General features: G+C 48.6%; 1 long non-coding RNA gene across 1 annotated transcript in view; it reads left to right on the top strand.

Moving 5' to 3' along the window:
• The first annotated feature begins 24,813 nt into the window (after positions 1-24,813).
• Positions 24,814-27,137, top strand: part of LOC106043497 (uncharacterized) — a 49,531-nt gene continuing 47,207 nt past the window's right edge. The window contains exon 1 of the long non-coding RNA XR_010825368.1: positions 24,814-25,096. This is a non-coding gene — a long non-coding RNA (uncharacterized lncRNA). The remainder of the gene's footprint in view (positions 25,097-27,137) is intronic.

Below are 27,137 nucleotides of genomic sequence, written 5' to 3'. Positions count from 1 at the left end.
AAGGTGGAGGCTTGGCAAAGCCCCACGAGGTTCAATATTATACGAAGGGCTAAAATAAAACAGTATGTTTCCTTTTTTTTTTTTTTTTTTTGGCCCTTGTTCCAAGCTGTGTCCTACTGCTGTGGCCCTCTGCTTTGGGATGAAACGTGAAACGAATGGGTATCTAATATTTCTTGGGGTTTTTATTTAAGGCTGCCCACGGGCTCAGGAGGTCATCACCCCTGCGTTAATTCAGTTTAGTTTTGCACGCGGGCCCTGGTGGTGCTGCTTTCGGGGCCGTGTGTGTGCGGCGCTCGGTGCGCCCAGCCAGCTGATTCCTGTGCTCTCCCCAGGAGAACTCGTTCCTGGCGTGATGCAGGTGGGTGCTTGGTTTATGCCTTCGTGCCCGAGGATTTACAGGGCTGTGCTATTAGGGGAGCTGTGTGCGCGGTCAGAGCAGGCTGGATCCCATTGCTGTAGGGAGGAGCAGGAGGAGCCCAGTCCCACCTCTTCCTTTTACCCCTTTTCATATCTGGGGGGTGATTGGTGCCCTTTCCCCTGGGCTGGCCCAGCTGCACACATGCTGCTGGCTCTGGATCAGCATGCCTGTTGCTCCTCTGAGAGCGCCGTCTGTAGGTGATGTTCTAGAGAAATCAGTATGGAGTGAAAATGGGTAGCTTTGGCTCGGTATGTGAACGACAAGTGCCTTATTGTTGGCCCAAAGCTGCTTTATTTTTTATTTTTATTTTGGAGAAGGGGTAGAAAATGTCAATGTTCTGCTTTTCTTTTTAAATGGCCTCACATTACTGTGGCAGTTTTGGAAATGTATTTTATTTTGTGTTTAGCACCATCTTCATTAGGCACCAGAGCAATTCTCTCGATACAGCCGAGCATATCACAGAGAATTAATCGGCCTGTTCAGAGCTCGTATTTTCAGAAGTCACTAATAGTGATGAGTGTGATGCTTCCTTCAAATGGCTTTATTTTTCCTCTAAGAAAAATAAAAACCAGTAAGATAAATAAAGGAAGTATAAGGTAAAGAGCATCCTCCTGACGTGCAGCGCACGCCTCACTGGGTGGCCAGGCAGATATCTGGGTGCAAGGCTGGAAGTTTGGCATCCTCTCTGGGCATTGGTTTTGGTACTTTGAAAGCCCTCAAATTCAACAGGTTTTATTGACGCTTACCCTGAATGCGCGTTGCTGCATTTCAGACGTTCGGTCTCGTTTATCATCTCGTTTATCGTTCAGTTGCCCGTTGCCTCCAGTGTGCTTGCAGCTCTTCCCCAGCTGACGTTGTCTCCAAACTGTTTTACCAGGTCAAACAGTGAAAACAGTGGCCCGGCGCAAATCCTCACCCAGTGCATGCCGCTGCGTCCCTCCAGTTTGAGGGAACATCATTGAAAACTGCTTTCTGAGCATGTTTTCCACCTCCTGCACAACCGCCCTAACTGTACTCCTGTGGCTTGCTTCAGACAACGTCCTGCCAGCCAGCCCCTGGCTGGGGACAGTGTGTGTGACAGCCACTGCCTGACCTCCCTGCGAGTCCTGCTGCCCTGTCGTAGCAAAAACACTCAATTGGCTCGATGTGATTTGTTCTTGACAAATCCGTGTCGGCTGCTCCTCATTGCCTTGTTATTTTTCAGATGCTTGGAGAGTGTTTGTCCAATGATTTGTTCCAATATTTTTTCTGGGAATTGGAGCTAAGCTGGCTGGCCTGTAATTCCCCGCTATGTTTGCCATTCTCCGCTCTTCTGGGACTTGCCACTGTCCCTGAGCTTTCAGCGATAAGCGCTAACAGCCCTGAGATTGCCTCCGCCACTTCTAAGTACCTGGCAATGAACCTCAGCAGACCCAGCTGATTTTGAAAACATGTAATTTATATAAATATCTTCCGGACTATTGCTTCCCCCTTGTAGTCTGAATTCTTACCTTCTTGTCATCAGTAACAACTGAAGTATCTGTATAAATGAATCAGTCACTTGTCATAGGGGGGGCATTAGCCTTTGCGGTGACGGCTGGTAACTGAGCTTGGCTGAGTTACAGAGGAATTCTTCCCTTTGCTAATGCCTTATTACTAATTACTAACTTATTATTATTCAGGTTCCTTACAAGCTCTATAGAACTGTGTATCTGGACCTGTTTTTTTTTTTTAATATATATATATTCATAAATGCATGTCCTATTTGTTTATACTGCCCATAGCCATTTGAATCAATTTTTACAACCTATGTTCACCTGTCCTGCCTGTGCTCCAGGATGTCATCCTTGCCAGCCGCTTTTTGATAGCTTATATACAGGGCTTTTTGTACTGTTTTTTAAGGTTCAGAAGCGGGTGGGCCTGAGGGTGGGAAGGTTTTAGGCTGGAGATGGCAGGAGCGCCCTGAGGTGCCCCAGCATCTCGGCAGTGCCCTGGCGGGTGCCGGCACCCGAAGGCTGGGGTGGGCTCCCTGCCTTACCCCACCAGCCACAGCACCTCGTGGGCAAGCTCATGGCAGCAAAACGGGCTGCTCTTCTCGAACACCTCACCTTTCCAGGTGCAAACACGCCTTTAAAATAGGCTGGAAGAATTTTCACTTTGGAACTCTTTGAATTTGCTTTGTATTTGTCTACTGTTTTGTGACACCGTGTTAATAGTACAGAACATATTCCACCAACAACGGCGTACTGTGACAAGCTGTTAAGTGAATCACAGTAATGTTTTCCTTGCATTAAGGATGGCTGGGATCTGGCTTGCTGAATGAAACCTCAGCTTTTTCCCGTGTTTCAAGGCGTTTCCCGTCTAGTTTGCAATGAAATGCCTTGACAGTTCTCAAGCAGGCAGCTCTTTGATCTGTGTGTCAGCTTGCCTCAGCTTGCTTCGTTGGAACAAACGGGAGATGTTTTGTTCTAGAGAAGCATTTGGTGTGCGCCATCCCTGATATTTTAGAAATTGATAAGTAAAAAGCCAAGCGTTTCAAGCCATACATTCTGTTATGGCAGACTTGTCAGTCACAGTAACGAGTAGTATAAGGTATAGTGGACTTGTCAGAAAACAGCAAAAATACAAACAAATCTGTAGGACAGAATGACAATGAAGACCTCACAATTCTGAAATGAAGTTTTTAACAGGAAATTTGAGACTAGGTGCTGCCATGTCATTTCATGATTTCTTAATGGCAGTGACAGAAAGGAAGATTCTTCAAACCACTTCAGTTTCAGTAAAACTGAATCTTTTTTAACAGAAGAACATTTAGAAGAAAGAACAAACAAAGAACAAACAAACTGGTTCTTGCCTCCATCATGAGATGGGGTGTGACCACTGAGAGGCTATGGGGGTGCTAATGAGACTGGATTGTGATAGGAAATGATTTATCCTGTGGCTCACCCTCCTGCTTTACACGCTCACGGGAAGAGCCCAGCTCTCCATGGAGCAGCCTTGCTGGTGAACCAGGTGTTTCCTCCCCCATACGAGTGCTGCCCTTGGGACAGAGCCAAAAGAAGGCTCAGGGCACTGACCTGGCTGTCCTGAGGGTGGTGGCACCATCATTTATACCTCTGAGGCTGGCAAGGTGATCGCATTTCTTTTGCATAAGTCTAAGCGTTGCCTGTAGCCACCTTTCTGCAGGAATCCCAGCCTCTGAACCGCTGCCTGCTCGTGCCTCCTGGGACCTCTCGGTGGTTTTCCCTGGTTGGGAGAGGCCTGGAGGGAGAGAGGAGAGAGCTGAGAGAAGGGGAAACATGAACACAACACCCCAAAACAAAGGGAAATTGCCCCGTACTCCAGTTTGGTGCCACAGCAAAAAAAAAAAAAATCCTCTGATGTTGTTCTACAAAGGATGATGATCAAGTAACTAATTAGTACCATTTTAATATATTTCTACAAGACTGATTAAAAGATGAACCCCACAGAACTGATTCTTTATCTCTGCTTTTTGCAGTTCCTACATGTTGCAGAAATCCACTGGATTTGTTCGATCCCAGCCCCACCTGGTTGCTTGTGCCAGAGAAAATGTGTGTGTTTCTTTGCAAACAATGTGCATTGGAAGGTGGTGGTTTGATGAAATCATACTCTTCTACATGTGCAGCATGCAGAAATGGTATTGATTTGACAATTTAACTTCTCAGGAAAAAAAAAAGGCAGTATTTTGGAAGTTGACTGGATTCAAATGACAGGTTTTGATATTTTTAGTTTGAAATAACCTTTTATTTCAAAATACAGGCAAGCGAGAGGGAGGAGTCGTCAAGAGCCAAAACTGAAGAGAAACATGTCAGTTGACATGAGATTTTTTTTTATTCCCTTTGGAAGGTATTTCACCATTTAACAAAGGAAAATAAAAAGATTTCTAATTTTCACCTCGGACAAAAATCCCAGCTCTGTCTTTGTGGGGAATGGCCAGCCTTACACAGGATGTTAACCAAGAGCAAAAGAGCTGCAGATACAAAGAAAAAGGGTTATTTCTGTGCTGTAAGCCCTTCCTTACCCTTGTTTTCCATGCAGTTATGGAGAATGCTTATTTTGAGAAGCCGTCAGGATGGATTTAGAGCTGTTGTGACCTGGTGGCCATCCTTGAGACCCCAAGCAGCCCCCTTTGCTCCGAAGCCTGGCATCCTGCGGTCGTGCTGCCAGCTGGATTACAACTAGTGCAAAAGTCTTCAGCTTTTTAGGCTTGGCACGTAGCGAGGCATTCTGGGGTTTGCATGGGAATAGAGATGTAGTAACGAGCGTGTGCGTGAGCATTTGTCTCGTGGGTAACCGCTCAAGCCAGCATCGAGCTGCCAGACGTGTGCTGCGTTCAGGTTATGCAGGGTTGGGAAGGATCGGGCCTGAGCACCACCACTGGTGGGACTCCGCACGGCCCATCTTAAGCTTGCAGGCCGGCTGGCTCTGTAAGCAAAATAATAATGAAGATAATTGCTCATAATTTCCACTGTCTTGTTGGTATCCAGAAGCCAAGCTGAACAACCAGAGAATCCTAATTTCCTTGGTACGATGATGCCCTTGTCAGGATTGGGTAAGCAGCGCAAATTGGTTTCCTTTCCTATTCCAGTCAGGCTCCTAAAACAGCTCCTCTCTGCTCTTACCTTTGATGAACAGACCGTCGTTATTAATACTGATGCTTGTGGTGCCAAGGGGCTTCCGCCGAGCAGGGCTGCTTCGTGCTGAAAGGGGCACAGGAAAGCCTCCGGTGGCGCCTTGTCCCTGTCCTGTCCGGGGCCAGGACCCAGCAGAAATCTGCCCCGCTGTTCAGAGGTGGGGTTCTTCGTAATGGGGTTGTTTAGCCCAGGCTCTAGCTGCGATTTGCTTGCAAAACAAATAGCGTGGAAAAATAAAAAATAAAATAAAAATGCACCCCTCCTTTGAGATGGGGATGGGGGATCTGGGAACGAAGCGGTGGCTGTGGCTGGCTAGGTGGGGCAGAGCTGGGACAGCTGGGACCAGAGGGGACGGGGCTTGCCTGGGTCCTGTGTGGCAGCACTGCAGAGCACACAGCTGCAACCTTTTTCTTATAAGGCCAGAAAGGCGTCCCCTTCTTACAGCGGGGAAGAGAAGCTGTGAGCACCCTGCTGCAGAAGGGCACGTGGAGATACGGCCGTTTGCTGGACAACTGGTGTTGGGGTGTGTTTGCTCTGCAACTGGGGGGCGCACAGCTGCTGGGAGCAGGTTTGCACTTTACACCCTTCCCCTCGGTCTGCTGCGATGCCAGCATGAGATCAGTTCCCTTCGGTCTTGAGAAAAGTGCTGCGGGCTGATTGTGAGCCATCAGGAGAGCGTCCTTCTCATAAGGGCTTTTCTTTGCTATAGCTCTCCAAATATATTTAAGATCTCTAGCTCTTTCCTTTGACGGTCTGCCTCCAAAGCCCCAAACTAGAAAATACGTAAGTGTGTAAACAGCCTCACCCACACGAGGACTTGTGTGCATTGAGACATAACCCTCAGCGAAGGGTTGGGCTCTGTTGGGGTGCTTCTGGGGGCCGTGGGCTGATGCACGGCTGTGTCCTGGGACAGATCCCCCCTGACTTAGACCCTGGTGCCTTCGGCTTGGTGAAAGGAGCTCATCTGATTTACGGTGCTGGGAGATGGAGCAGATAACCACAACGAATAAACAGGCTCCCCTCTTCCTTGCCTACCTGGAGGTATGAACTCATTTTAAGTTATGCTTTCACTGCTGCCACTATTTATTTTTTTTTAATTATTATTTCCAAACTAAAAAGTATAACAGGGGAAAGATAAAGCCTGAAATCCATTAAAAGCTTTTTTTTTTTTTTTATTCTGTGGACTTTTAAAATATTGTCTCACCTTGATGTTGTTTGAGTTCTTGGTGGCTAAGCTGAATTCTAATTGTGCTCTAGTATCTCTGCTGGCCAGCTATATCTTTCAGGCTCATATCACATGGAAGATTAAAAAAATCATCCCGATTTCATTTTTAATCTCCCTCTCACTTCGAACAATTCATCCTTTTTGTGATACCTAATTACCCAACCCCTTTCAGATAACCACATGATGTGTGTGTGTGTTACATCTGTGATCGCAAACAGAATATCCGATCCCCATGGAATAATCCATTGAGGAATGAGGGTAATTAGTCTCTAACAAATACAAATTTGGAAACATCTGTGCAGGCTTAAGCTTAGGGAACTGGACTTGGGAGCAGGTTTCAGCAATGGAAAGAGAGTGAGAAGGCAGAGCTGGAGGTACCAGGTAAATATTGCAATTAAATTAGTCAGCTTGAGGAAATTAAATCAAGGGAAATTGGAGTGTGTCATATTTTTCAATCTGGATTTCTGACTGTTATGAGATTTTGAAGAGAGGCAGTGAAGAAAATAGAAGCTAATAAGTTTTAATTCTTTTCCCAGTGACTCAGAGGAGGGCTGGATGAAGCCCTTTCTCATTTTGTGATAATTAATGTGACTCCCATGGCAAAGGGAAGTGCAGAAATTGCTCACAAGTCAGCTGAACAGCAGATTTTCAGACAACTTCTCTTTGTTTCAGCTTGCACAACGGTGTCCTATCTACAGGGCAATCTTTGCTCCAGAAAGCTGGGGGCAAACTTCTGGCAGCTGGTGAATGTTGCTGGAAGGGGCAGATCTTGGGCTCAGGTGGAGGTCGGCATTGGCTAATAAGCACAACTGGGAGCTGGAGAAGCAGAGACACCTGAACCTTCTGCCGTCTTTTAGGAACTGGTGACTGCCAGTAGGGCGGCAGGGTCTCAGTTTGCTGGAGTTGTGTCTGGGGGGGTTTTTGGGGGACAGGTCAGAGTTGGTTGCTGATGAAAGCGCAGTGCTGCTTGTGCCCTGCCACCTCTTCCCACAGCTCACCTTGCACTAGCTCTGGGATGCGTTGTACGCCTCCAGGAACCAGTTCAGCTCATTAAAACAGCAGGAAAAACTAGGGCTTGGCAGGATAGGTGAGCTGAATCAGTTGGGGAGGGTGTGAGGGCTCCGGGGTGTCCTGAGATGGAGGATGGGGCAGAGCAGAGGGGCAAGTCCTGTCAGACTTTAAGGAAAGAAAGAACTTCCCTGACCTTTAGAGGATTTAGATCAAGCTCTTTTACTTGTGTATCAGCATTACTTATCTGACTGTTTGCCAAGGTCTACATAGGGAAAAGTTGTTAAGCATGTGGTTAGTTTAAAGCGCGTGTTTAGGTATCGATAGATATGAATAGATGCCTAGGGGCGTTCATGAAAAGGGCACTTCTGAGTTGTGAATGTGTGGATCTAACTATTCCTTTAATAAAAAGTGTATAAGCTGCAACGAGTGCCTTTGTAGCAGTGCCCATGTAGCCATAGGTAAGTCATATGGTCAAAGCTGATTTTAAAACAGGCCGAGGAACTTCTCTTAAAGATTTCTGCTTTCAGTTTCTAATGTGACTGAAGTTTATGACAGTTTGAGTACAGCTTTGGTATCGTCTTGCAAGCCAAGAGGACCGTGGGCTCCCGTTGTAACCCACGGCTCCTGGGCTCTTAAACTCTAAAGAACGGAGCAACACTTCGTTAGCAGTGCAATTCATTTCCCTGGTGCTGTACAGGAGAAAATGGCCTGATGTCCCCAGCAGATTTCAATTCAGCAGTGAGAGAAAAGGAGGCCAAAGGGCTTTACACAAAGCAGAGGAGTTACTGCTTCATTTTTCATTATTATTCAAATAGACAACGCCGTGCTGACAGTTGCTATAGAAAATGGGGCATCTCCTCCTCCATGGAGAGAGGGCTGAGGAGGGACGGGATGTCAGAGACTCTGGCAAACCCAGAAAAGCAGCAGCTTTTCCTGTTGCTGTGCACTCTGGTTAGAACAAACGAACAAGAGAATTTGTAATTGGTATCCAAGGAGGTGTAAATTAGCCTTTCTGAAAAGTGTTACCACCAGCTCCTTCCTGAGCCTCATTTCTTTTTGCTCTGGGATGATGTGGGAGAGGAAAACCACTGATGTACGTCTAACAGCGTTGTGCCTCCAAAGACCCACAAGAACCAAGCAAAAGTAGCATGTAGCTATTCTAAAACTGCAAAGCTGCTTAAGTTAGAAAGTTGGCAAAGCCTGAATGAGCTTGCTGACAGGGCAGGGAGAGGAGAAGGTGGCAGAGCGAAAGCAAAGGCTTAGTGTCTCCCTCTTCCAAGCACCCAAGCGGTGGCACCCAAGAGCTACAGGAGAAACGCAGTGGAGTCTTGCTACCTATGCACTTCTTTTGCAAGAGGGGGAGAGCAATGCACGGAGATATTGGGTGACCTTCTGGTGGGCAGCAAAGCAGGCTGTTCTCCCTTAAGTGTTTTATTTTCACTTTGTTTGTTAAATCTGTTGATAATGTGAGTGGAAAGGCTTTCAAGACTTCACGTCTACAAAAGGGAACTCACGTTCCTTAGATGAAGCATGTGCTGGTGTTGATTCTTTGATGTTGCTCTTGTTCACTTCTTGACACAACCTGTGGGTAACTGTGGGTAAAATACCTGAAAGGCAACTTTGGGGTATTTTTGCACTCTAGAGGAACTTTGCTTTTGGGAAGAATAGGCTGGAAGAAACTTGAATTATTATTTTTTAAATGGTCAACTCAATCTCTTAGACTTTTTATTTTGAAAAGACCATGATTCCAAAAAAATGTGTGCAAAATCTTTCCAAAACAAGACATGACCTTGGCTGGGAGCCAGATTTGTCTTGCCCAAAGAGATTTATGTCATTGCCTTAAAATGAACTAGATATGTTGCTCCTTAATCACCAAGGTAATGAAATGCTCACTTCCACAAGGTGACGCTCTTTCTGGTCCTCAGCTGAACTTGCAGGGAGAGCAAATAGGCCCAGATCCCCTTTTAAATCGACAGCAGAGCAGATGAGGACGTCTGCTCTTTGTCCTAGTGTGGCACAGGGCAGCAGTGACGTCCCTTTGTTCCTTGCTTTTTTTATTCTTTGCTCTGGGGGAGGAAAGCATGGACTTCAATTCCACAGCTTCCTCTCATGTGCCCCTTGTTGGTCTCTGTTGTGATAAATTGGGACAATCTGGGCTCTGAGGTGGGTTAGCACCTCTTTTGAGCAGCTGAGCTGGGGGGCCACCAGCTTGGTGGGGTGAGGAAGCTCCAGGCTCCCTCTCCAGCCTTGGCTGGCACTTTTTATCTGATCCCAAATCTTTGCAGGCAGCTGCCTAGGTGGAATCAATTTTGGTATCCATTATGTGCTAACTCCTGCTTGTAGAAAAAGAAAATAAATGCTTGTGGGATCACTGTGGAACAAAGTGAGGGGCTAAGTTTGTTTTCATGCTGCCCCAATGATTTAATGTTAATACATGCCATGAGATTGCTATTTATTTCTATTTGCACTTTACTGCATCTCAGGTATTTATTACAGGCTCTGAGAGCTATCTCTAGCTGCTTTGAACAAATGAATCACGCATTGTCTGTGGGATGCTCCCCAGGGTATGGAGCAAGCGAGGTACCATGTACAGGTGGTGTAGGTCCCCGGGCAGCCCGCTGATTGATTTCTGCAGTGCTGGGGATGAGCAGCATCCCTGCGCTGCCGGCCGGGGCAAATGACTTGTCAAACTCGATGCATTACCTGGTGGAAATGCAAACCACATGGATGCACAGAGAAGGCTGGGATGGTGCAGTCATCTGGGAAGGGCAATCTCGCTTTTGGAAGTGTGTTGTTTGGTTTCTCCCTGCAGGCTGAAAGCGAGAAGGTTTTCCTATGGTCTCTGAAGTTCTGCAAATGCCTCTGTTAGTTTGGGCCTGACTTTCTAGGCTGGAGGAAAGTTAACGTGTAGCGGATGCTGCACTGAGGAGACAGAAGCAGGTGAATTCCCCAAGGAGACAGTGTGCCTAAATGAAACCAAAGGCTTAGTTGAGACAATTAAGTTGGAAAGAGGAGTCATCGTTACTGGGAGTCTTCAGGATAGGTGCCCTTTGGGAAGGATGGTTTAGTGTGCTGTCTCGCATCAGGGCATCAGAGAAGGCTGTGGTTCACATGGCTGCAAGCAGATTTTGTGCTGAGAACTGTTCTGTCCCACTATGAAAGAAGGAATTTCTGCTCGTTGCTGCTCTTCCCTTGTTCCTTGGTCTTTGGTAACTAAAAGTGGTGACATTGGGAGCAGGAAGAACACTGCATGCTTCCCATCTCCTCCACTTACAATGTCATTTCTTTGTGAATGTTTGCAAGTAAAAATAGAAAAATAAAAGATGTTGAAGCGAACCCTAGATATGATCTGTAATTAGATTAAGACCCACAGTTATGGAATAATAAATTATCTAACTACCACGGTACAGCTTTACAATGCTTTTAAGATTGATTTTTGCCTAAGGCCCTGGGAAAGTGACTTCAACAAAACTTAAAGAGATTAAGTCTGATTATTAAGTAAAAATACTTTTTTGATGCCCATTCCAGACACACAAGCAACTCTTAACAACCCTGTTAAAAAGTAATGCTCTGTGCAACTTTGGCAGCCGCTACATTGCGTGGAGCATGGCTTGGATATATGTGGCCAGGCCATGGGGAAGCAGAAGTCCCTGGGGAGCTGGGCTAGTCATCTAAATCTGGGTGAACTGTAGCATCAGTGGGTGCAAGCAGCCTGTTTGGGGCTGGAAGGGGACCAGGAGACACGTGGATGGGTGGCTGGCTGGGTAGTGTTATTTCTTGTCAGATAAGATTGACTTGAGCCAAAGGGTCTAGTCTTGCTCTTTAGATAGAGATAATGCCATTTTCATTAACAACCCATAACTCCAGTCCCTCTATTTTTTTTTCCCATTATCTTTTATTTTTATTCTGCTCTGAGAACAAGCAGACTGGCTGGTTTAGGACATGCTTGCCATCCAGCTCCAGCCTAGACACTGTGGTGGTTACACTTGTCAGGGTCTCACAGAATTCATAACTCAGGGCTCTTTTACCTGTGCCCACAGCAGGAGTTAGCAAGTCAAATGCTGACCTGGAAATGTGATGTTGAGATGTTTTTTTTTTTTCTCCTCTTTCAGTCCTTCTAAATTAAAATGCATGTCCTGGTGTTTCAAGTACGGGGACTCTGCAGTCCTGCCATTGTGTTACCTCTGTAACTCAGAAGTGATTTGCGGCATTGTTCATCTCCAGCCTGCTACTCCTTTCAGGCTGAGCCATGCAGGGTCTGTGGCTCACCGTGAGATTTTGTTTCATCTCCCCTCTTTGTGGTGTCAATCAGCAGCACGTTTGTCCCCAGCTGCTTGCTCTCCCAGCCATGCCAAAGGAGGGCTCCTGGAGCACAAACGGGGAGCCCAAACCCTACAGGTCACTGCATTGCTCTGTGCTTCGCTTCCCCCAGTCTCCATCCAGCTACTGCCCAGGCACCCGCTGTGCTGGAAGGGTGCTTGGGTGCTGCGTGCGAGAAGATAAACCCCTACTTGGAGTCTCCCATTTTCTGGTGGCTTTGGACAATAGAAATATGTGCCTGGCTCATAGAAGTGTTAACAAGCAGTAATTAGACCATGTTCGTGCAGGGCTTTGAGAGCTTGGTGCTATTATTTCTCACCTGCGGTGTAGTTAACAATCCATACACTTTTTTTCTTCACAGCACACTGCAAACAACGTTTAGAAAGAATTCACTATCTGCCACGCAGGAGCATTTGGAAGCTATTATTATTAAATTAATCCAGATGGCTTGACAAGGCCACTGCGTAGTGCATTGGCCTCTTACCTCTGGACATGCAAGAACACTCAGTCTCATATAAAAACACATTGCTCCCTATCCATCTTCACTGCGAAACTCTTGGGTCTTGCCACTGTCCAAAGCCAGCCTGGCTCACAAGAGCAAGGGGAACCAGCATGGGGCAAGACACGTGGAGAAATGGTCCTGCCTGGGAGCTGTTAGCAAAACTCATCCTGATGTCCACACAGTGGTGACTTCCAGGGTCCTGCCTTGAACCCTGGGCTCTGACCACAGGTGCAGTGTCTGACAGCTAAATGCGGCTTGTTAATTGCCTGTCAGCATTCATTACTTAAAGGAGGTGAGCAAAGCTCGGAATAGCTTCTTCATGGAAAATCAGTCAGTAGATGGAGCTTTAAATGTACAGCAGGTATCTACGGGGGTTGGCGGATCTCTAGGAAGGCAAAGGGGCTTTGTTTTGATGATGCTCGCTGCAGAGTCTGGCAGGAGCTTGTGGCTGAGCTGTACGCAGGCTGTGTAGCACCTGGCAGCAGAGCGTGCGGGAGGGGACGTGGTTTTCCTGCTGGGCAGGGGCTGTTCTCCCGATCTGTAGTACTTAAATCATGGCCAAGGAGTCAGCAGAGCCATCTGAAAACAAATCTTTATCTGTGTATTATTTGACATTGGCAAAAGTGACTTTTACCACCGTGCACACCCAGCTGAGCTTGAATGGTGCCTCTGAAACTCCCTGGCCTTTTCCAACAGTTGGTAGCCCCAGCAATTCCGTGTCACCTCTGGATTTGGCCTCCCCAGTTGTAGCCCAGGAGACAAGCTTGGTGGTGGAGCTCTGTGCTGTTGCTGCCCTGCCGTGGTCACTGCTGCCAGACCCGGGAGAGGAGTTAAAGTAAAATAAAGGCTGTGGCTGTGAGGGAGGGCAGTGGGCGATGGAGGGGTGGTGGGGCTGCCCCACGGCAAGGCAGAGGCTGGTTGGGCAACCGGGCCCTTTCTCCTTCAAGAAATCAGCTCTGGCCTGGGGCTCTGTACACCTGAGAGCCGTGTCACAGCAGCAGTCAGGATGTGGTGCTGAAGACAGTGTAGGTGGGCTCAGCTGGGTGTGCTGCCGAGCTGCTAGGAGCATGGAGAGGTGTCGGGCAGAAAAACCTTTGTGTCCTGGTGGCACCTCAGTGTCCTTGCCGGGCTTAGCAGCGGTGGTGGCAAGGCCAGTGCTGGCACCCCTTGCACAGCCCAGGCCAAAGCAACTGCTTGTGAAATGTGGGTGGTTTTCTTTGCTTGCTGGTGAAGAAATTCCAACCTGCTTCTGCCAGGATCCACATCTCCCCGCCTCTCAGGCGGTCCCATGATGGGGTTATACGCTGCTCAGCCACAACTTGCAACACCCAGAGTGCTTGAAATGGAGAAAAGTGAACAAATATCCCTCTGCAAATAGTTCCCAAAGGTGTTGGCAAGTTTGTGGTGAGAGAGAGCACGTAATTCAGGGGTCTGTGATTCGGTGGTGTGGGATTTAGGTACAGTGGTCAGTACGCGACGGGCTGGGGCAACGAAGGCCCCAGGAGGAGTTTGAAGGCCTCGGTCCTACGCTGGATGCAGCTTCTGCCCGCGTGGAGCTGGAGCGAGCGTTTCTTTTTAAGCAATGCTGAGGACAGGCAGGTGCTAGCAAGTCCCTATGTGCTGCCTCTCCCAGAGCGTGTGGCCTTCTTCACAACTTCTAAGGGCTGTCACAAGGTGGCAAAGCCAACGTGGAGGAGCGGGGCCCTGCTGCTGGCAGCGCTTGCTCGAGGCTGCTGCGAGCTGTCACTGAGACTCCTGCCTCGCTGCTGCCTGCGCGTGCAGGGGGAGGATGAATTGCTTTTTCTGTGAGTATTAAATATTTTATTTTGTGACCTTCCTCTAATCGGATGCTTTATCTCAACCATATATTAAAAGAAAAGTAATAAAAAAAGGATTTTAATAAACGTAACCTCCTTAAATTGTGTAATTGTCACTTTCCTAGGACATTAGGGAAGCTGTAAGGGGGAAAAAATATGTACAGAGCAGTTTTTGGTGCATTGATAATTTATTATCTAATAATCTCTTCTCTTTCTTGCTATTCCCAGTTTTCTCATTACGGGTACATAGCAGAACGCCCTGTTGCTAGCAGCGGGTTGCCGTGCTCCTGCCGAGCCAGATCTGCTCTGTGCCGGTGTCAGGTGATGTCCAGCCTTCCTCCCCAGCCGTGAGCAGCTTTTCTGAGATGTAAAAAGGCAGCAGGAGGCTCAGCTCTGCGCCCTTGAAAGCCTCCCTAGAGGAGCACAGGTTGCCCCCGATGCTCTTGGGTTAAGATGCTCTCGGGACCACACGTGGTGGGGACTGGCCATCATGTGCAGCGCTGTGTCCAGGCACAATTTCCCTTCCTGCGGCTGTTCCTTGCAGAAAGGTTTTGCGGGTGCTTTGCAGCCTTGGGAGGAGGAGAGGAGCACTCCAAATGCAGACCAGGTCAGTCTGCACCTCTGCAAGCCTGTGGGGTCATGGGAAAGGCGAAGCTCGACAAGAATCCCCTGGGCTACATCCTAGTGTCCTGGGGCCATGGCTGTGCTGAAAGGAAGCACAGCTTGAACTTTGAAAGAAGTTGTGATTCAGGGGGTATAGCACACCCTGCGTGGATGTCACTGTATAGAGGGCAATTAAGCGTGGAAGCAGTATGTGACTCTTCATTTGTCCCATTCCTTTCCCCAGCACTCCTATCTGGGCATAAGCAGGGTAGAAAAATGTACCAGAGCAGCTCCAAGTGTGGTTAGGCTCTGATCCTGAGCTGCCAGCGGGCAGGACTGTCCCCAGCTGCGATGAGCATGCATATCCTCAGGAATGCACTGCATGCTGGTGGTTTCTGGGAAGCTGCTAAGCTAGTTAAGGCTTGGGTCTGGATCTGTCCCTGTGGACCCCCTGTTTCTCCCAAGGAACCTGTCCCAGATGAGACATCCTTCAATTTAAGGTGACTAATCTGACTGATAAGGATGTGAGTTTGTCTTCACTGTGTCGACCATTGCACAGACACATAGAAAGCATGACATGCCTGCTTGGAGAGCTCATGGAAACCCCAAGCACAGGCTGTGCATCTGCTGCAAAAAAGCTCGTGCTTGGGTGGAGGCAGAACCTGAGATAGCTGAGGCTAGCAGGATCCTGGAGGAGACAAGGCAACACTTTTGCTTTCTCACTGCTGGCTCCTGGAACTGCCTGGAGGAAGCTGGAATAAAAGTGACCTGCTTTGGTCTTCACAGGGATGTGGGTTTACCAAGTTGTCTTTCAAAATGTAAAAATGTGTCTGGTTTTGGAGTGAAGAGGTAGCTCCAAGACAGGTGATATGACAGGAAACAGAGGTGCAGATTGCAGGTGTGACTGCCAGCTCCCCATATTTTAAAGTGGAGAAGTCTCTCCTTTTACAGTTTACCTTCATATGAGGATTTGTGTGACAGCTTTACCTACCCCAGAGAGCTTCTCCCAGAGTTAAATACATGCAGCAAGTCACTTCTAGATCAGAAGGTTATTAATGAAGAGTGAGCATGGGTCAGATAGCTGATGCCTGCTGCAATTTGCTATTATTTACTGCATTTGGGAACTTACATGAAAGTTTTACCATCGTTAAGCTTTGGGCTGGTCAGATTGATGGATATGATTTGATTGAAATTGTGTAGAGGGTGATTACAATAAGGAGCTAGGAAATTAAATGAAAATGCTACTGGTTAGAAACAAAATGCAAATGATTTGCTTCTGTTCTTCAAAGCTTTATGTAGGCTGATTTGCATCAGCATTGCCAGGGAAGGGCATGGTGCACAGGAAACAGAAGATTACATGTGCTGAAGGCAGATAAATGTGCTGCGGCTGTGAGTTATGGAGCAGGAGCTCAGCTTTGACTGCCAGGCAGGCAGATATTACTCTTCAGAGAGCAGAGCCCGATAGCTGTGCCTATCAAAGAGGAACGCAGGCTGGTGCAGGGGCTGGTGGGGGAACTGGGGGACCTGGGTTTTGGCTGTACCCCGCTATGTGGTCACTGGGTGCCCCATCCTCCCCCAGTGCCTGTGAGCGGCCTGCGGGGCTTGGTGAGCTGCCGGTGCTGGTGGCAGCCCCTTGGCTGGTCCTGAGGGACTGCAACCTGGCCCACACCCCTGCAAGCACTGGGCTGGGAGATAAAAGCTCAAGGAGCCTTTAGATCAGGTTGTATAGATTCAAGGTAGCCATTGTCTATGTTTTCTGAGCAATATTAACGAATCGAGGTGAAGCGTGGCCGTGATTTGGTTATTCTGCTGTGGTCCTGAGATAGGAGTTAAATTAAAACAAAGTCTTTTTATTAAAATAAATCTCTGGATTTCAGGTGAGCAGAGATGTGCTGAAAGATGTGCCTAGCTCCGTCCTCAGGCTGACTTCTCAAAGTGGTTCTCAGTTTGAGATAACCCCCTGGAGGTACACAAAGGCGTGAGCTGGTAAGGACAGAGGTGTCCCAGCCCAGAGCTGTCCCATTGCCCTGGTCACAGGGATAACCAAGGGACAGGGTCTGTGTGTGCAAGCTGCTGGGGCTTTGTGGGGGTTTATTTAGGTGTTATGCCTTAAACACACAGCAGGCAGCCTGCCTGATAGCTGGGGAAATAGTTGTCTCAGGGATCTGCTTTGGTTTGAAGGCACAAGTGGATCAGTGGCCAAGTTCAGACCCAGACCTAAATTCAGCTGTGGGGTGAAAGGGCTTGGACCTTATCACTGCCCAGCCTGCCACAGAAATTGCTGCCTCTGCCCCTGCCCTGCTCTCCCCTCCGTTCTTGTGATTTTAAAGTATGAACAGCCTTATTATTCATGAGAAGCTGGGATGTCTCTCCCCACCAACAAATGGGATGCTGATAAAAGAGTCAATAAGGCTAATGTTGTTTTCAGTCACTAAATTTGACTTGAAGCTGGCCTAGGAAAAAAGGAATTCATCTCTGAATACATTAGTTGATGACTGACAGGAAAATATTGCAAATGATGTAGTTGGCGTGTACGACCTGGCCGGGCACCTCGCTGTGGGGTGGGGGAGCAGCGGCCCCACGGCCACGTAAGGGAGGTTTGCGGCTGGCAGAGCCACCCTGCAGCTGGTCTGGAGCAGGGGAAGAAATCTCCTGGAAGAGTCAGTGAGAATGACAGCTAGAAAAGGTAATAGATAATATCGGCAGACGAGAGAGCAATGGAGTAGGGAGAGGAGGAATAATCCATGAGGCAGCTTGTGATGGAGACGGCGGGTCTCGGGGGATGGCCCAGCCTGTGTGGGCTGGATCAGCTCCTTGCCAGAAGGACCCTTTATTGAACTTAAGACTTACAGAAACAGCTTTCCTTGGACCCTGGCCCCATCTGCAGCCAGGAGGGCAGCGGAGCAGTAAGGTTCAGAACAGACCTGGAGACTTCAGGTCAGATTTTCGCTCGCTCCAGTAAGGGTTTGGTGAGCTGATTCTGGCTCGGTTTCCCAGAGGAAAGACGTGATGTTTCTCCCTCCCTTTAACCCACCTGCTTTGCATGCTAGGGCTATCAGAAGACCTAAGATTTCTCCAGAGAGCCCCAAGGGAGAGCCAGGATGGGCTGCATGCCCTGCCTCGTGGACCAGGGCACGCGCTCGCTCCTGTTCCTGCTGGCTGGATTCCCAGCACATGCATTCCCCGAGGCTGCTGATTTCTTCTCCGAGCTGTGTCCCCTGGATCCAAAATGAAAGCAGTGTAATTGGATGCACCACCATAGTGGCCAATGACAAAAAGCGTTTTTCTGAAAGCATTTTCCCCCCCTGTTGCTGAAAGATTACATCTGATGTTATAAACCAGCATCGCTCCCAGTTGGTACTACCGCTAAGTAATTTACCCTTCTGGAAAAGCTTCTTGTTATTGCAGCATGTTCACTGCAGCCATCTAGGTGAAATTATTTCTTTCAAGCTAGGAAAAAAAAAAAGTCAGGATTTTTGTCTTGTATTGTCCAATATATAAAAACCCTTGGAGAAAAATGAGATATAGATCCAGACCAAGAGGGGTGAACACCCGTTGCTAAGTTTGGCTTTTAAAATAAGAGAGAAGCCAGGGGAGCAGGGTGCTGGGGGCAGAGGCGTGCAGGCAGCCCAAAGGGATGCTGACCCTCCTCGGAAGGAGCCTACGTCAAGAAACCTTGAATTATGCGATGCCAAGTAGGATTAGTGTAGGATTTATTCCTGACCACAGGTGGGTGTTTCAGAGGAAAGAAACCAAAATATCATCAAAGTTGCCTCAAAGGTTTGGTGAATGAATGTTTGTAGGAGAGGGGAGGTGTGATCTGATTGCATCTGATTGTCCTTAATTTCACCTTCCTTCACGCAAAGAGGAAACTTTTCTCTTTCCTGCAGACTCTTGTGCTTACTTTCTCTGGCTTTGCTTTTCCCCTGGGGACCTGGACGTGATGTGAGATGTTTGTAGGAGGTGTCTGGCCGTGCCTACCTGATGCTCACAAATCTGACGCTGCCCCGGGTTCTGCTTTGGGGGCAGCAACCCAAAAGCAGCTCGGTGCTCAGCGCCTGCTGCTGGTGCTGAAGTCCCCTAAATCTGGGAGTCCTCCAGGACAGGGCAGATGGAGCCAGGGTACTGGGGCCAGATCCAGAGGAGTGCAAGACCCGATGTCGATCCATATCAGGGTGCAAACTGGAAAGGCTTCTCTGGTGCAGAGCTGCTGAGGTCCCAACGTCTCCTGTGCTTCCCTCTGATTTGGGGTTGCACCCTCACGGGGCTGATTTCAGCTCTGAGCCCCCAACCAGACCTTGCTGCTCGGGGCTGCTGCCCCTGGAGCACCAGCATCGCCAGGCTGGCTGGGAGGTGTGTTGGTTGTGGGTTTTGTTTTGCTTTTGGTTTTGCTATGCTTCCGTACCAGCAAGAACAAAGGCTGTGTGAATACTAAATGCAAGTGTGTCTGCCTGTCAGGCTGTTCTTGTCACCTGCTGAACAATTGGCCAATTTTAATGCGTTTTGACAGGCAAGAGCTCAGAAAGGTAATATATTTCTGAAAAGCTCTGTAAAAATAGCTGGACAGGTGAAGAGGCTCTTCCATGGGCTCAATAGAGAGAAAACCTGCAGCATGAACTCGCGTCTTGGGGGCTGCCAAAAAATCTGTTTGGGGCTTTCCATGAGAAAGTAGGACTTGGTCATTCTGCTGGCTATGCAGGACCGTGGTAGTTACCTAAATTAAGGTGGATACTGATAGGAAAAAGAATCAAGAAGGGGCAAGACCATGTTCACTGGGACGGGGAGGGAATAGTGGGAGTAAGTAATTTTAAAGGAAAATGAACATCTTGCAGTTCTTTAACCCTTCCCGTTCAAGGACTCTGTGTACCTGTTGTAGGAAGCTGCTGCGTATCTCTGTCACCTCTGTACAAGTGCAGAAATGGAGGCAGAAGGGCATGGAAAGTCTGTGCCAGCATCTGACATGGTTTCTGAGCACCCTGGTTCTCATCTCGGAGCCTCAGCCACAGGACACTGTTTTCTTGCAGCCAAGGAGAAGTTGGAGGTAGAGGAAATGAAGGAACTGTTGGTAGCTGCCATTTCTCATGAAAAAATTGAGTGGTGTGTTGTCTATTTTTATAATAGGTTTTTCAGAAAGTCTGCCAGGATTGATTTCAAAACTGTAGAATTAGAGAATCTCTGACATTGCCAGGTCAGTTGCTCCAAAGGTTAATAATTTCTATTGAAAACAACCCTTTGCTTCTCACACAGTGTTTGGGGATGGGGAATGAAGGCACGGGTCTGCTCTCCTCTGTGCTCTTTGCTTTGCTGGCTGCTAAAACCAGAATTTCTTCCAGAGCCTCCACATACTGACAGTGCAAGTGCACAATTCAGCACTGCTCCCAAATGCCCAGATGTGATGGGAGCTGACCTCCCCACCTAAATAAATCTAAATAAATCTCCTCTGCCCTGCTAGGAGCTCGCATGTGAAATCCCTGCAGCAGGGCCGGTGGCAGCCTGCCCTCCTAGGGGAGTATTTTGCAAGCTAGAAAAGAAAAGCTTAAAACCATCAGGATGTCTCACTGTCTGAGAAAATCTATCTGAGATTATTCCGAGCCTTGTTCCCAATCAACCCGAGGCGACGGGAGAATTGCATGCTCCTGTGATTTAATCAAGAAGGACGCAGCGTGGTCCAGCCGCTGTTCGGCTGCTGCTCAGAGCACAGTTGTGGCAGCCGGGCAAGTCCATTCCCAAAAAGCAGCAAACAGGCCCGGGGGGATCAACCGCCTGAAAAAAAGCTTAGGCTGCACCCTGCTTAGCCCCTCTGCTCACAAAACAGCCAGCTAATAACAGGCAGATCCTCAAATCACCATTGAAGGTGTTGTGAGGGAACGGCCTCACTCTGCTAACTTTCAATAATCGGCGAAGCACCAGCAATAGAGTTTGTGCACTGCGGTGGAAGAGATCTATTAAGAGTACTTTCCAAGTCTGTGCTGCTGGGGAGAAGAGTTAATTGAAACTATAGTGCTTATTTTAATTGTGTCTGTCCATAAGCTTTAGCTGGGATTGCTGTGCCGAGCTGGCTTCCCCACTCTGATGGCTCCGGCTGATGGTACAGTATCAGCAGCTTTGGATTTATTTTCGTAAAGTGCAGCAGGACTTCAGGGCCGACCAGAAATCAGTCCTTGCAGAGGGACAGGGCTGCCTTCATCCTTTCCACAGTGGGCTCTTAGGGCCGTGGGGTTTTCCTCCATCACCGCTCCCACCCAGGGGCAGGGGGAGAGGTGGGCAACTAGCACCGAGACGTGCCAGCCGGGAGCCAGGCACAGCGTGGTTCTGTGGCAGGTTTGGGCTCACCACCGCCAGCTTTAGCTGCTGGGTGGCCCCGGCTGCTCTTAGCCCAGCACCGAGCTGTTTGCCGGGTGGACGTAAAATAAAAAGGAAACCCAAGTTACAGTTCCTGTTGGGAAACCCCAGTGCCGGGGAGGTCGGAAAACAGGCTGCACGGTCCCTGTGGTGGGGTCCAGGTGGGGTCCGTACTGATCTACGGGGAGAGGCAGCTGCTGCATTGTGATACCTACAGCGGTTACATTAATGAGTGGAGTCTATCAGTGTCCCGTGCCAGTCCGTATCTCCACGTCCAGCCATGCCTCCCTCCAGGTAAATAAGGATTTTGCCCTCCAGGAGGGTCTGGCTGCTGCTGTGCTGCCCAGGAGTGCTGCTCCTCATTTCCGGCCAGAAAATATCCACCGTGCCGCGGGGTGGCCTTTGCAAGTCACCTCAGCCCTGCCACCTCGCCAGGTGCCCGCCGGGTGCCTTCGTACCCCAGCTGTGCTCCTCTCCTCCCGTGCCCTGCAGGGGAGGCGACGCTGTGCAGGCAAGCCCTGTGCTCGCTCAGCCTGCGCCGGCACGGGGAAGGCAACCTTGTGCAAATCGCACCGAGTGTAAATTATCCCGATTTCAAAAGGGCTCTGCTGTGCTGAGAAAACATAAACCGGTTTTAAGGCTACACGGGAACCAAGCTTGCTGTTTTAAAAATCTGATCACCTTGAGCTCGGGACCCCTGGGAGGTTTCCAAAGTCTCCAGCAGAGCCTTGCTTTGTTTGCGTGGATTAAAAATGTAAATATATTTAGGCTATGAATGCAGAATGGGGAGAAAAGAAAAGATTAAAAAATATTATGCATTTCCGATTTTTAGATTTATGCTCTTTCTCATAAAAGCGTGAATGACATTTATTTGGCTGGCTGCATAATCCATGTTAACAAGACAATTAGTATGTGCTGAAAGTTATTATTTTCCTCGGCACGTCAAAGTCAGGACTGCTGCTAGGTTTGGAATGGAGCCTTGATTCATTTCTTCTTTGTGGTAAAAGATAATATTGAATTTTTCTCCAAAGATCTTGACAGCATGTAATTAATACTTTTTTTTTAAACTTTTTTTTTTTTTGGTCTGCCTTAAATAAAATGGAGCAAAACACAACAACCTAGCTGGGGAAAAATTCAGACCAAAACGAACATTTCTTTCTTAATTGTGTATTGAGTAAATTCCTTGCTTCCGAAAAGCAGCAGATTGGCAGCCACGGGTGGCTGCAACTCCCTCCTGGTTCCCTGTGCAGGTACGGGGCCCGTGTGTTCTCCAGGCACTGTGATGTCCCTAAGGGATGCCTTTGCTGGGGTTGCTTTGCTCTGCTGTAACCAGCTCAAAAACAATTCAGTGGCTGAATCTGGAGTCTGGAAAAAAAAAAACAACTGGCTGCTGCCACGTTAAGTGATTGTGCATCATTTAAAGGAGCACAGAAATCCTGCGGTCACTGCTCGCTCCTGCCGAGGGGAGCAGCTGCTGCTGGGGTGGCCGCGGGTTTCTCCCCATGCCCGGAGATGCTGGGGCTGGATAAAAGGCCAGGCACAATGCCTGGGGATGCAGGCACTTGTCTGAGAGCTGCTCTGAGCAGAAAGGTGTGGGGATGCTGGAGAGCACCTGGATGTCTGGTCTGGGGGTTTCATGTTCTTTTTTAGTATAAGGCTTTGCTTCCTGGTGGTAGGGGGAAGCAAAGCCTGGCTTGGCTGGGGAGCGGTGGTGGCTGAGGCCAGGAGGAGGCAAGCGCTGGAAATCCAGACATGTTCCATTTAACTTCTGTTTGATCTGACAGCACTGACCTGTGCCGGTCCTTCCCAAGACCCTGCCCAGAGCAAGAGCGGCGGTGCCGAGGAAGGGAACCCAGCCTGGCCAGCAGGCGAGTTGCTGCATGAGAACTTCATATCAAAAGGTGGAAGGGACATAGAGAAACAGGGGGTTTATTCTATGCGAGGGTCTCCCCCTGTCCCTGTTAGGATGCTGGCTCCACCGCCACTGCTGGCTCTCCTGGGAAGAGGCAGCGCAGGGCACTGCCATCCTCACGGCTGCCAAAGCGGGGCGAGATGGGGCCAAGCGCCTCTGGCAAACAGCAGCTGTGGTGGGGAGATCGATGAGAAACTGCAGGGAGGTGAGAAGACTTGGGGTTAAGGATGACAAATGGGAGTGCTCCTGGCAGCACGTCAGTCTTCACAGCCATATTTCAGTTCCCAGATGGGCGCTTTTTATTTAGGGTCACCGGCGTTTCCCAGCTGGCCACCGCTGCGGCTCGCGTGAGCGTGGGGCTGGGTTTGCCCCCTGGACACCCAGAGGGGCAAGCAGAGTTGCAGCCTTTGTTTTCTTGTGGGCCCAAACCAATTCTTTTATTCATGTTCCCTGATTTTTCTGTGAATCGCTTGTTGATGTGGGAGTTCCGTTGTCCCAGAGCGGGTGCCCTGGGCGCAGCTGCATTCCCCCACCTGTCCCCATGCAATTAACTCGGTGAGGCCGTACCCCGTGGTGGGAGGAGGCGCCAGCCTCTGAGAAAAGTTGAGGGGTGACAGGCACACATCAGCCCCGAACAAAAATTAGTTGCATTCATAAGAAGATGAGGTTAAGCCGCTTCAGCTGATACCCATTGTTCTGGGCTGTGTCCACCCCGAGCATCCACACAGACCCTTTCAGGAGGGGCGATTTCTATTTTCTCTTGCTGTCCAAACACAAGAATAAATTAGAACCCAACAACCATAAATGTAAACAATTCATCCAGTGTTTTTCTCATATCTCAGCCCATCTTTGTTATTATTTCCGTAACGAGCCATTCTCTGCCTGCTGTATGGAGCTAATGCCTCGCTCCATCAGTCGCTGTCCCACCGTCCTGCAGCACCTCGGCAGGAGGAGCCTGCACGGTGAGGCTGTTCTCCAGGCGTTTAGGCACCAGCTTCACGTGTCTGTCTGTCCATCCTCACCTGGTCCGCCCCTGCCTCATCAGGGGAAACCGGGGTGCTGGTGGGGATGAATCCTGCACCTCGCCACGCCGGTGTTTCAGGGTGTGCCTGGGCAGAGCCACAGTGGCATGGAAATGGCGGAGGGGGGCTTTGCTCTCTGGTTCCTCTCCTCCCCCCAAATCTGAAACGTCTCTGCAAAAGGAACAGCCGAGGAGAACGCTGCAAGAGCAAGGCAGCCACTTGAGCCATGCTGAGGGGTGGGCAGGGGAAAAGCCCCTCTTTTCCCATTTATGTGATGATAGCTTCCAAAGAAAGCAGGGTGGGGGCAAAGAGCTGTCAGGTCCCTGCTGGGTGCTCCAGGAAGGGTCAGTTGTTGTTGCTGCAATTCTTTTAAATGAGCAGAGTGCTACTAGCGTATTTTTTTCCTTTTTTTTTCTTTCTTATATTTTCACACTCTGGCATCACTGTAAAGGAGATGACCAAAAGCGAGGGCAGGGTTGCCATGCAGGGACCCTGTGTGGGTGAGCTGGGTTTAAACGCGTTGCCAGCCACAGAGCCTGAGCAGCAAAACCTGCTGCAGATTTGGACAAAGAAAGCAGAGCACGGAGCAGCCCTGCTCTGCCTGCCCGGCACCCAGTGGGGCTGCTCAGCATCCCCAGCAGCTCCTGATCCATCCCACCTCTCCCCAAAGCTCGTTAGCGCAGCACCCAACCTGGCTCAATTAAAGGCACTTGGAGCAGCTCTGCACAGATGTACCCTTAGGGGAAAGCACTGCTTAGTTGTTCTGTGCAGCAGTTTGGATACCTGTAAACAGGCATGCATCCTGCTAAATGCATCCGTGGTAATGAGCTCTTACGTAATTAATATTTCAAGCATTCCCATGCTGGATTGATATACTGTAAATGAACAGTGTCAGATGACAATGGAAATTAGATAAGGAGCAGCTGGAAGTGATCTGCATGTAGTTAAGATCTAGCCCTGCTAGGAAACTGCTTTTATTAGCAGCAACCTGAAAAAAACTTCAGGGATTTTCGGAGCGGTGCCTTACCTGCGGGGTGAGAAGGGGGGCTCGTCGTCTGGCTCCCCAGTGCCCATCATCAGGACCAGATCCTTCATTAGCACCAAGCAGCATCCTTTGCAGCATGGTGCCAACCACGTTTGTTAGCTGCTTGTAATTGGCCCATGATTTGGAAATTGCATGCAGGATATGGGGGCAAAAGAGCTTTTTCTGAAATTCATGACGAAATGAGGAACTGGGTAGCTGAGTGCAGGGATTTGAATTTCAAGTGTGGATTCTCTGCTTAATGAAAGGTAGGATTTCTTCAGTGACTACTGAGGGTTACCATCCGTGGGTTCCCTGAGCAAAAAATACAGCTGTGCCACCCGCATCCCAGTGACAAATTTGCCCATTTCTCTAAGTTATTACCCACCTTGGTGTATGGTTTGCAGTTCATTTTTGACATGTTATTTGTAGACTGTGGGTTTGGTTCTAGATCTTTGATTGCTAATAGATTATTTGGTTTATTATTGTGTTTTATGTTGTGTGTGTTGTGTCTCCCTTGAATATTTGCCAGATTTCCATTATTTATTTCAGAGGAGATGCTATGGTCACTTCAACATGAGTGGTAAACAAAAGTTTGAAGGCTGGCTGATTTGTTTCTGTTAGGATGAGAAAGCAGAGATATGTAGCAGCTTCATTTTTTATGTAGTCTTCTTTTTAAATCATTCATTTTTTTTTTAATATAAAAAAAAAAAGGCACATCAGTCTTGTTTCCTTATGCACAATAGGGATAATTCAAGCAGATTTTCGAGCCAGAATTCAATGCATCTGCCACACCAGCGAGTTCTGTGACAGGAAAGTTAAATGGCTCATGCCCCACACCTGGGACTTCCCTTGTCTTACTGCCCCTGAAGCGCGGAGCAGAGGGGCAGCATCCTGCCCGCCTGCCTCCTCCCACACCTCCGGTGGTCTCCTGGCCTGCAGGCAGCCTGGCAGGTGAAGAGTGCCCGGCATAGCCTGAGTCTGTCTCAGAGACAGGCTTCAGGGTGCTCGTTTTGTCCCAAATTTTGGAAAACGCAGCTGGAAGATGTGATTGTCCCATATGATGCCATCTACGAGATAGGATTTATGTCTCAATGGTCAGACCTGGAATATACGGGAATCATGATCGTTATAGGAGGCTAGGAGCTGCCTCCCACTTCTCTGCTGATAAAATATATTCTGTTCAATCTTGGAAATGTATGTATTCTATGCAATACATGTGTAACATTATGGGCTTCAGGTGTCTGTGAGTATTCCTGGGCCCAAAATATACCTGGTAGCAGCCATTAGCCACCTGGAGCTCATGTCCTGGTGGGAAGCAAAACAATTCTTTAGTCCTTCACAAGGCATGGTATCAAAAAGAAGTAATTTATTTTCAGTTTGGATGAAGAACGCTTGCAGAAGAGAAACCCCTGTGATAGTAAAACTCATTTCACCAAAAAAAAAAAAAAAAAGGAGAGAGAGAAAAATGTTCCTTGTATAAAATGTAAACTCCTTGCTGTGGAAAACTATTGAGGCAAGTAGATGAGTAAGATTATAAAAAGGATTAGATACGGATTATCCAGGATTAAAGCAATGAACTCTCTTGGATAAAATTCAGAAGAGGTTTTCATCCTAGTGTGTTTAGGTCCTAGATAAGCTATTACTTCACGTTAGGAAAAAACACACCTCTCCTGCATGGCAAGGATCAACAGATTGTTTGGGTTTTCTCCGTTGCCTCCTTGAAAAAAAAAACCACCACCAAACCCTAAAGTGAACAAGGGCTGAGTATGAAGAGGCAGAACATGAGTGAGTGGCAATATGGTACCTGGTGGCATTCAATGTAGTTCAATCTACAGTGAGCACATGGGGGTAAAAATACTGTCAGCTGGATATGTGTGGGTGTGTACACGTATATTTACACGTGTGTATGTGTAGTGATGCACTCTGATGGGCCTGGACCCAACCAGTGGCCTGGGATGCTGCGTGTAGAACAGGTTGTCCCTGAGAAAGAGGCCAGCTTGGTGCTCAAAAGCAATCAAGGAGGTGAATCAGGTGCAAGGTGTCATTGAGGAAGAAGCAGAAGGAAGCAGGAGGTGTCCTCCCCACTGCAAGAGCTGCTGCTTCTGCCCCTTGTGCCCAGCTCTGTGGGGTGCCTGGTCCAGGAGTGCAAAGGGCACAGAGGGGCTTCTTCCCCAGGGACTAGCAGCGAAGGGGCCAACAAGTCCAAGCTGGGAACAAAAAGGTGGAGGGGAGATCATGGTAGTGCTTGAGAAAAAAAGTGGCTTGACTTGGAAAGAGAGGGTCGCTGCCACTTCTAATGCTGTGCAG

This window comes from Anser cygnoides, chromosome 16 (genome assembly GCF_040182565.1).
Source record: "Anser cygnoides isolate HZ-2024a breed goose chromosome 16, Taihu_goose_T2T_genome, whole genome shotgun sequence".
NCBI lineage: Eukaryota > Metazoa > Chordata > Aves > Anseriformes > Anatidae > Anser > Anser cygnoides.
This window is presented reverse-complemented; position numbering and strand designations above follow the sequence as displayed.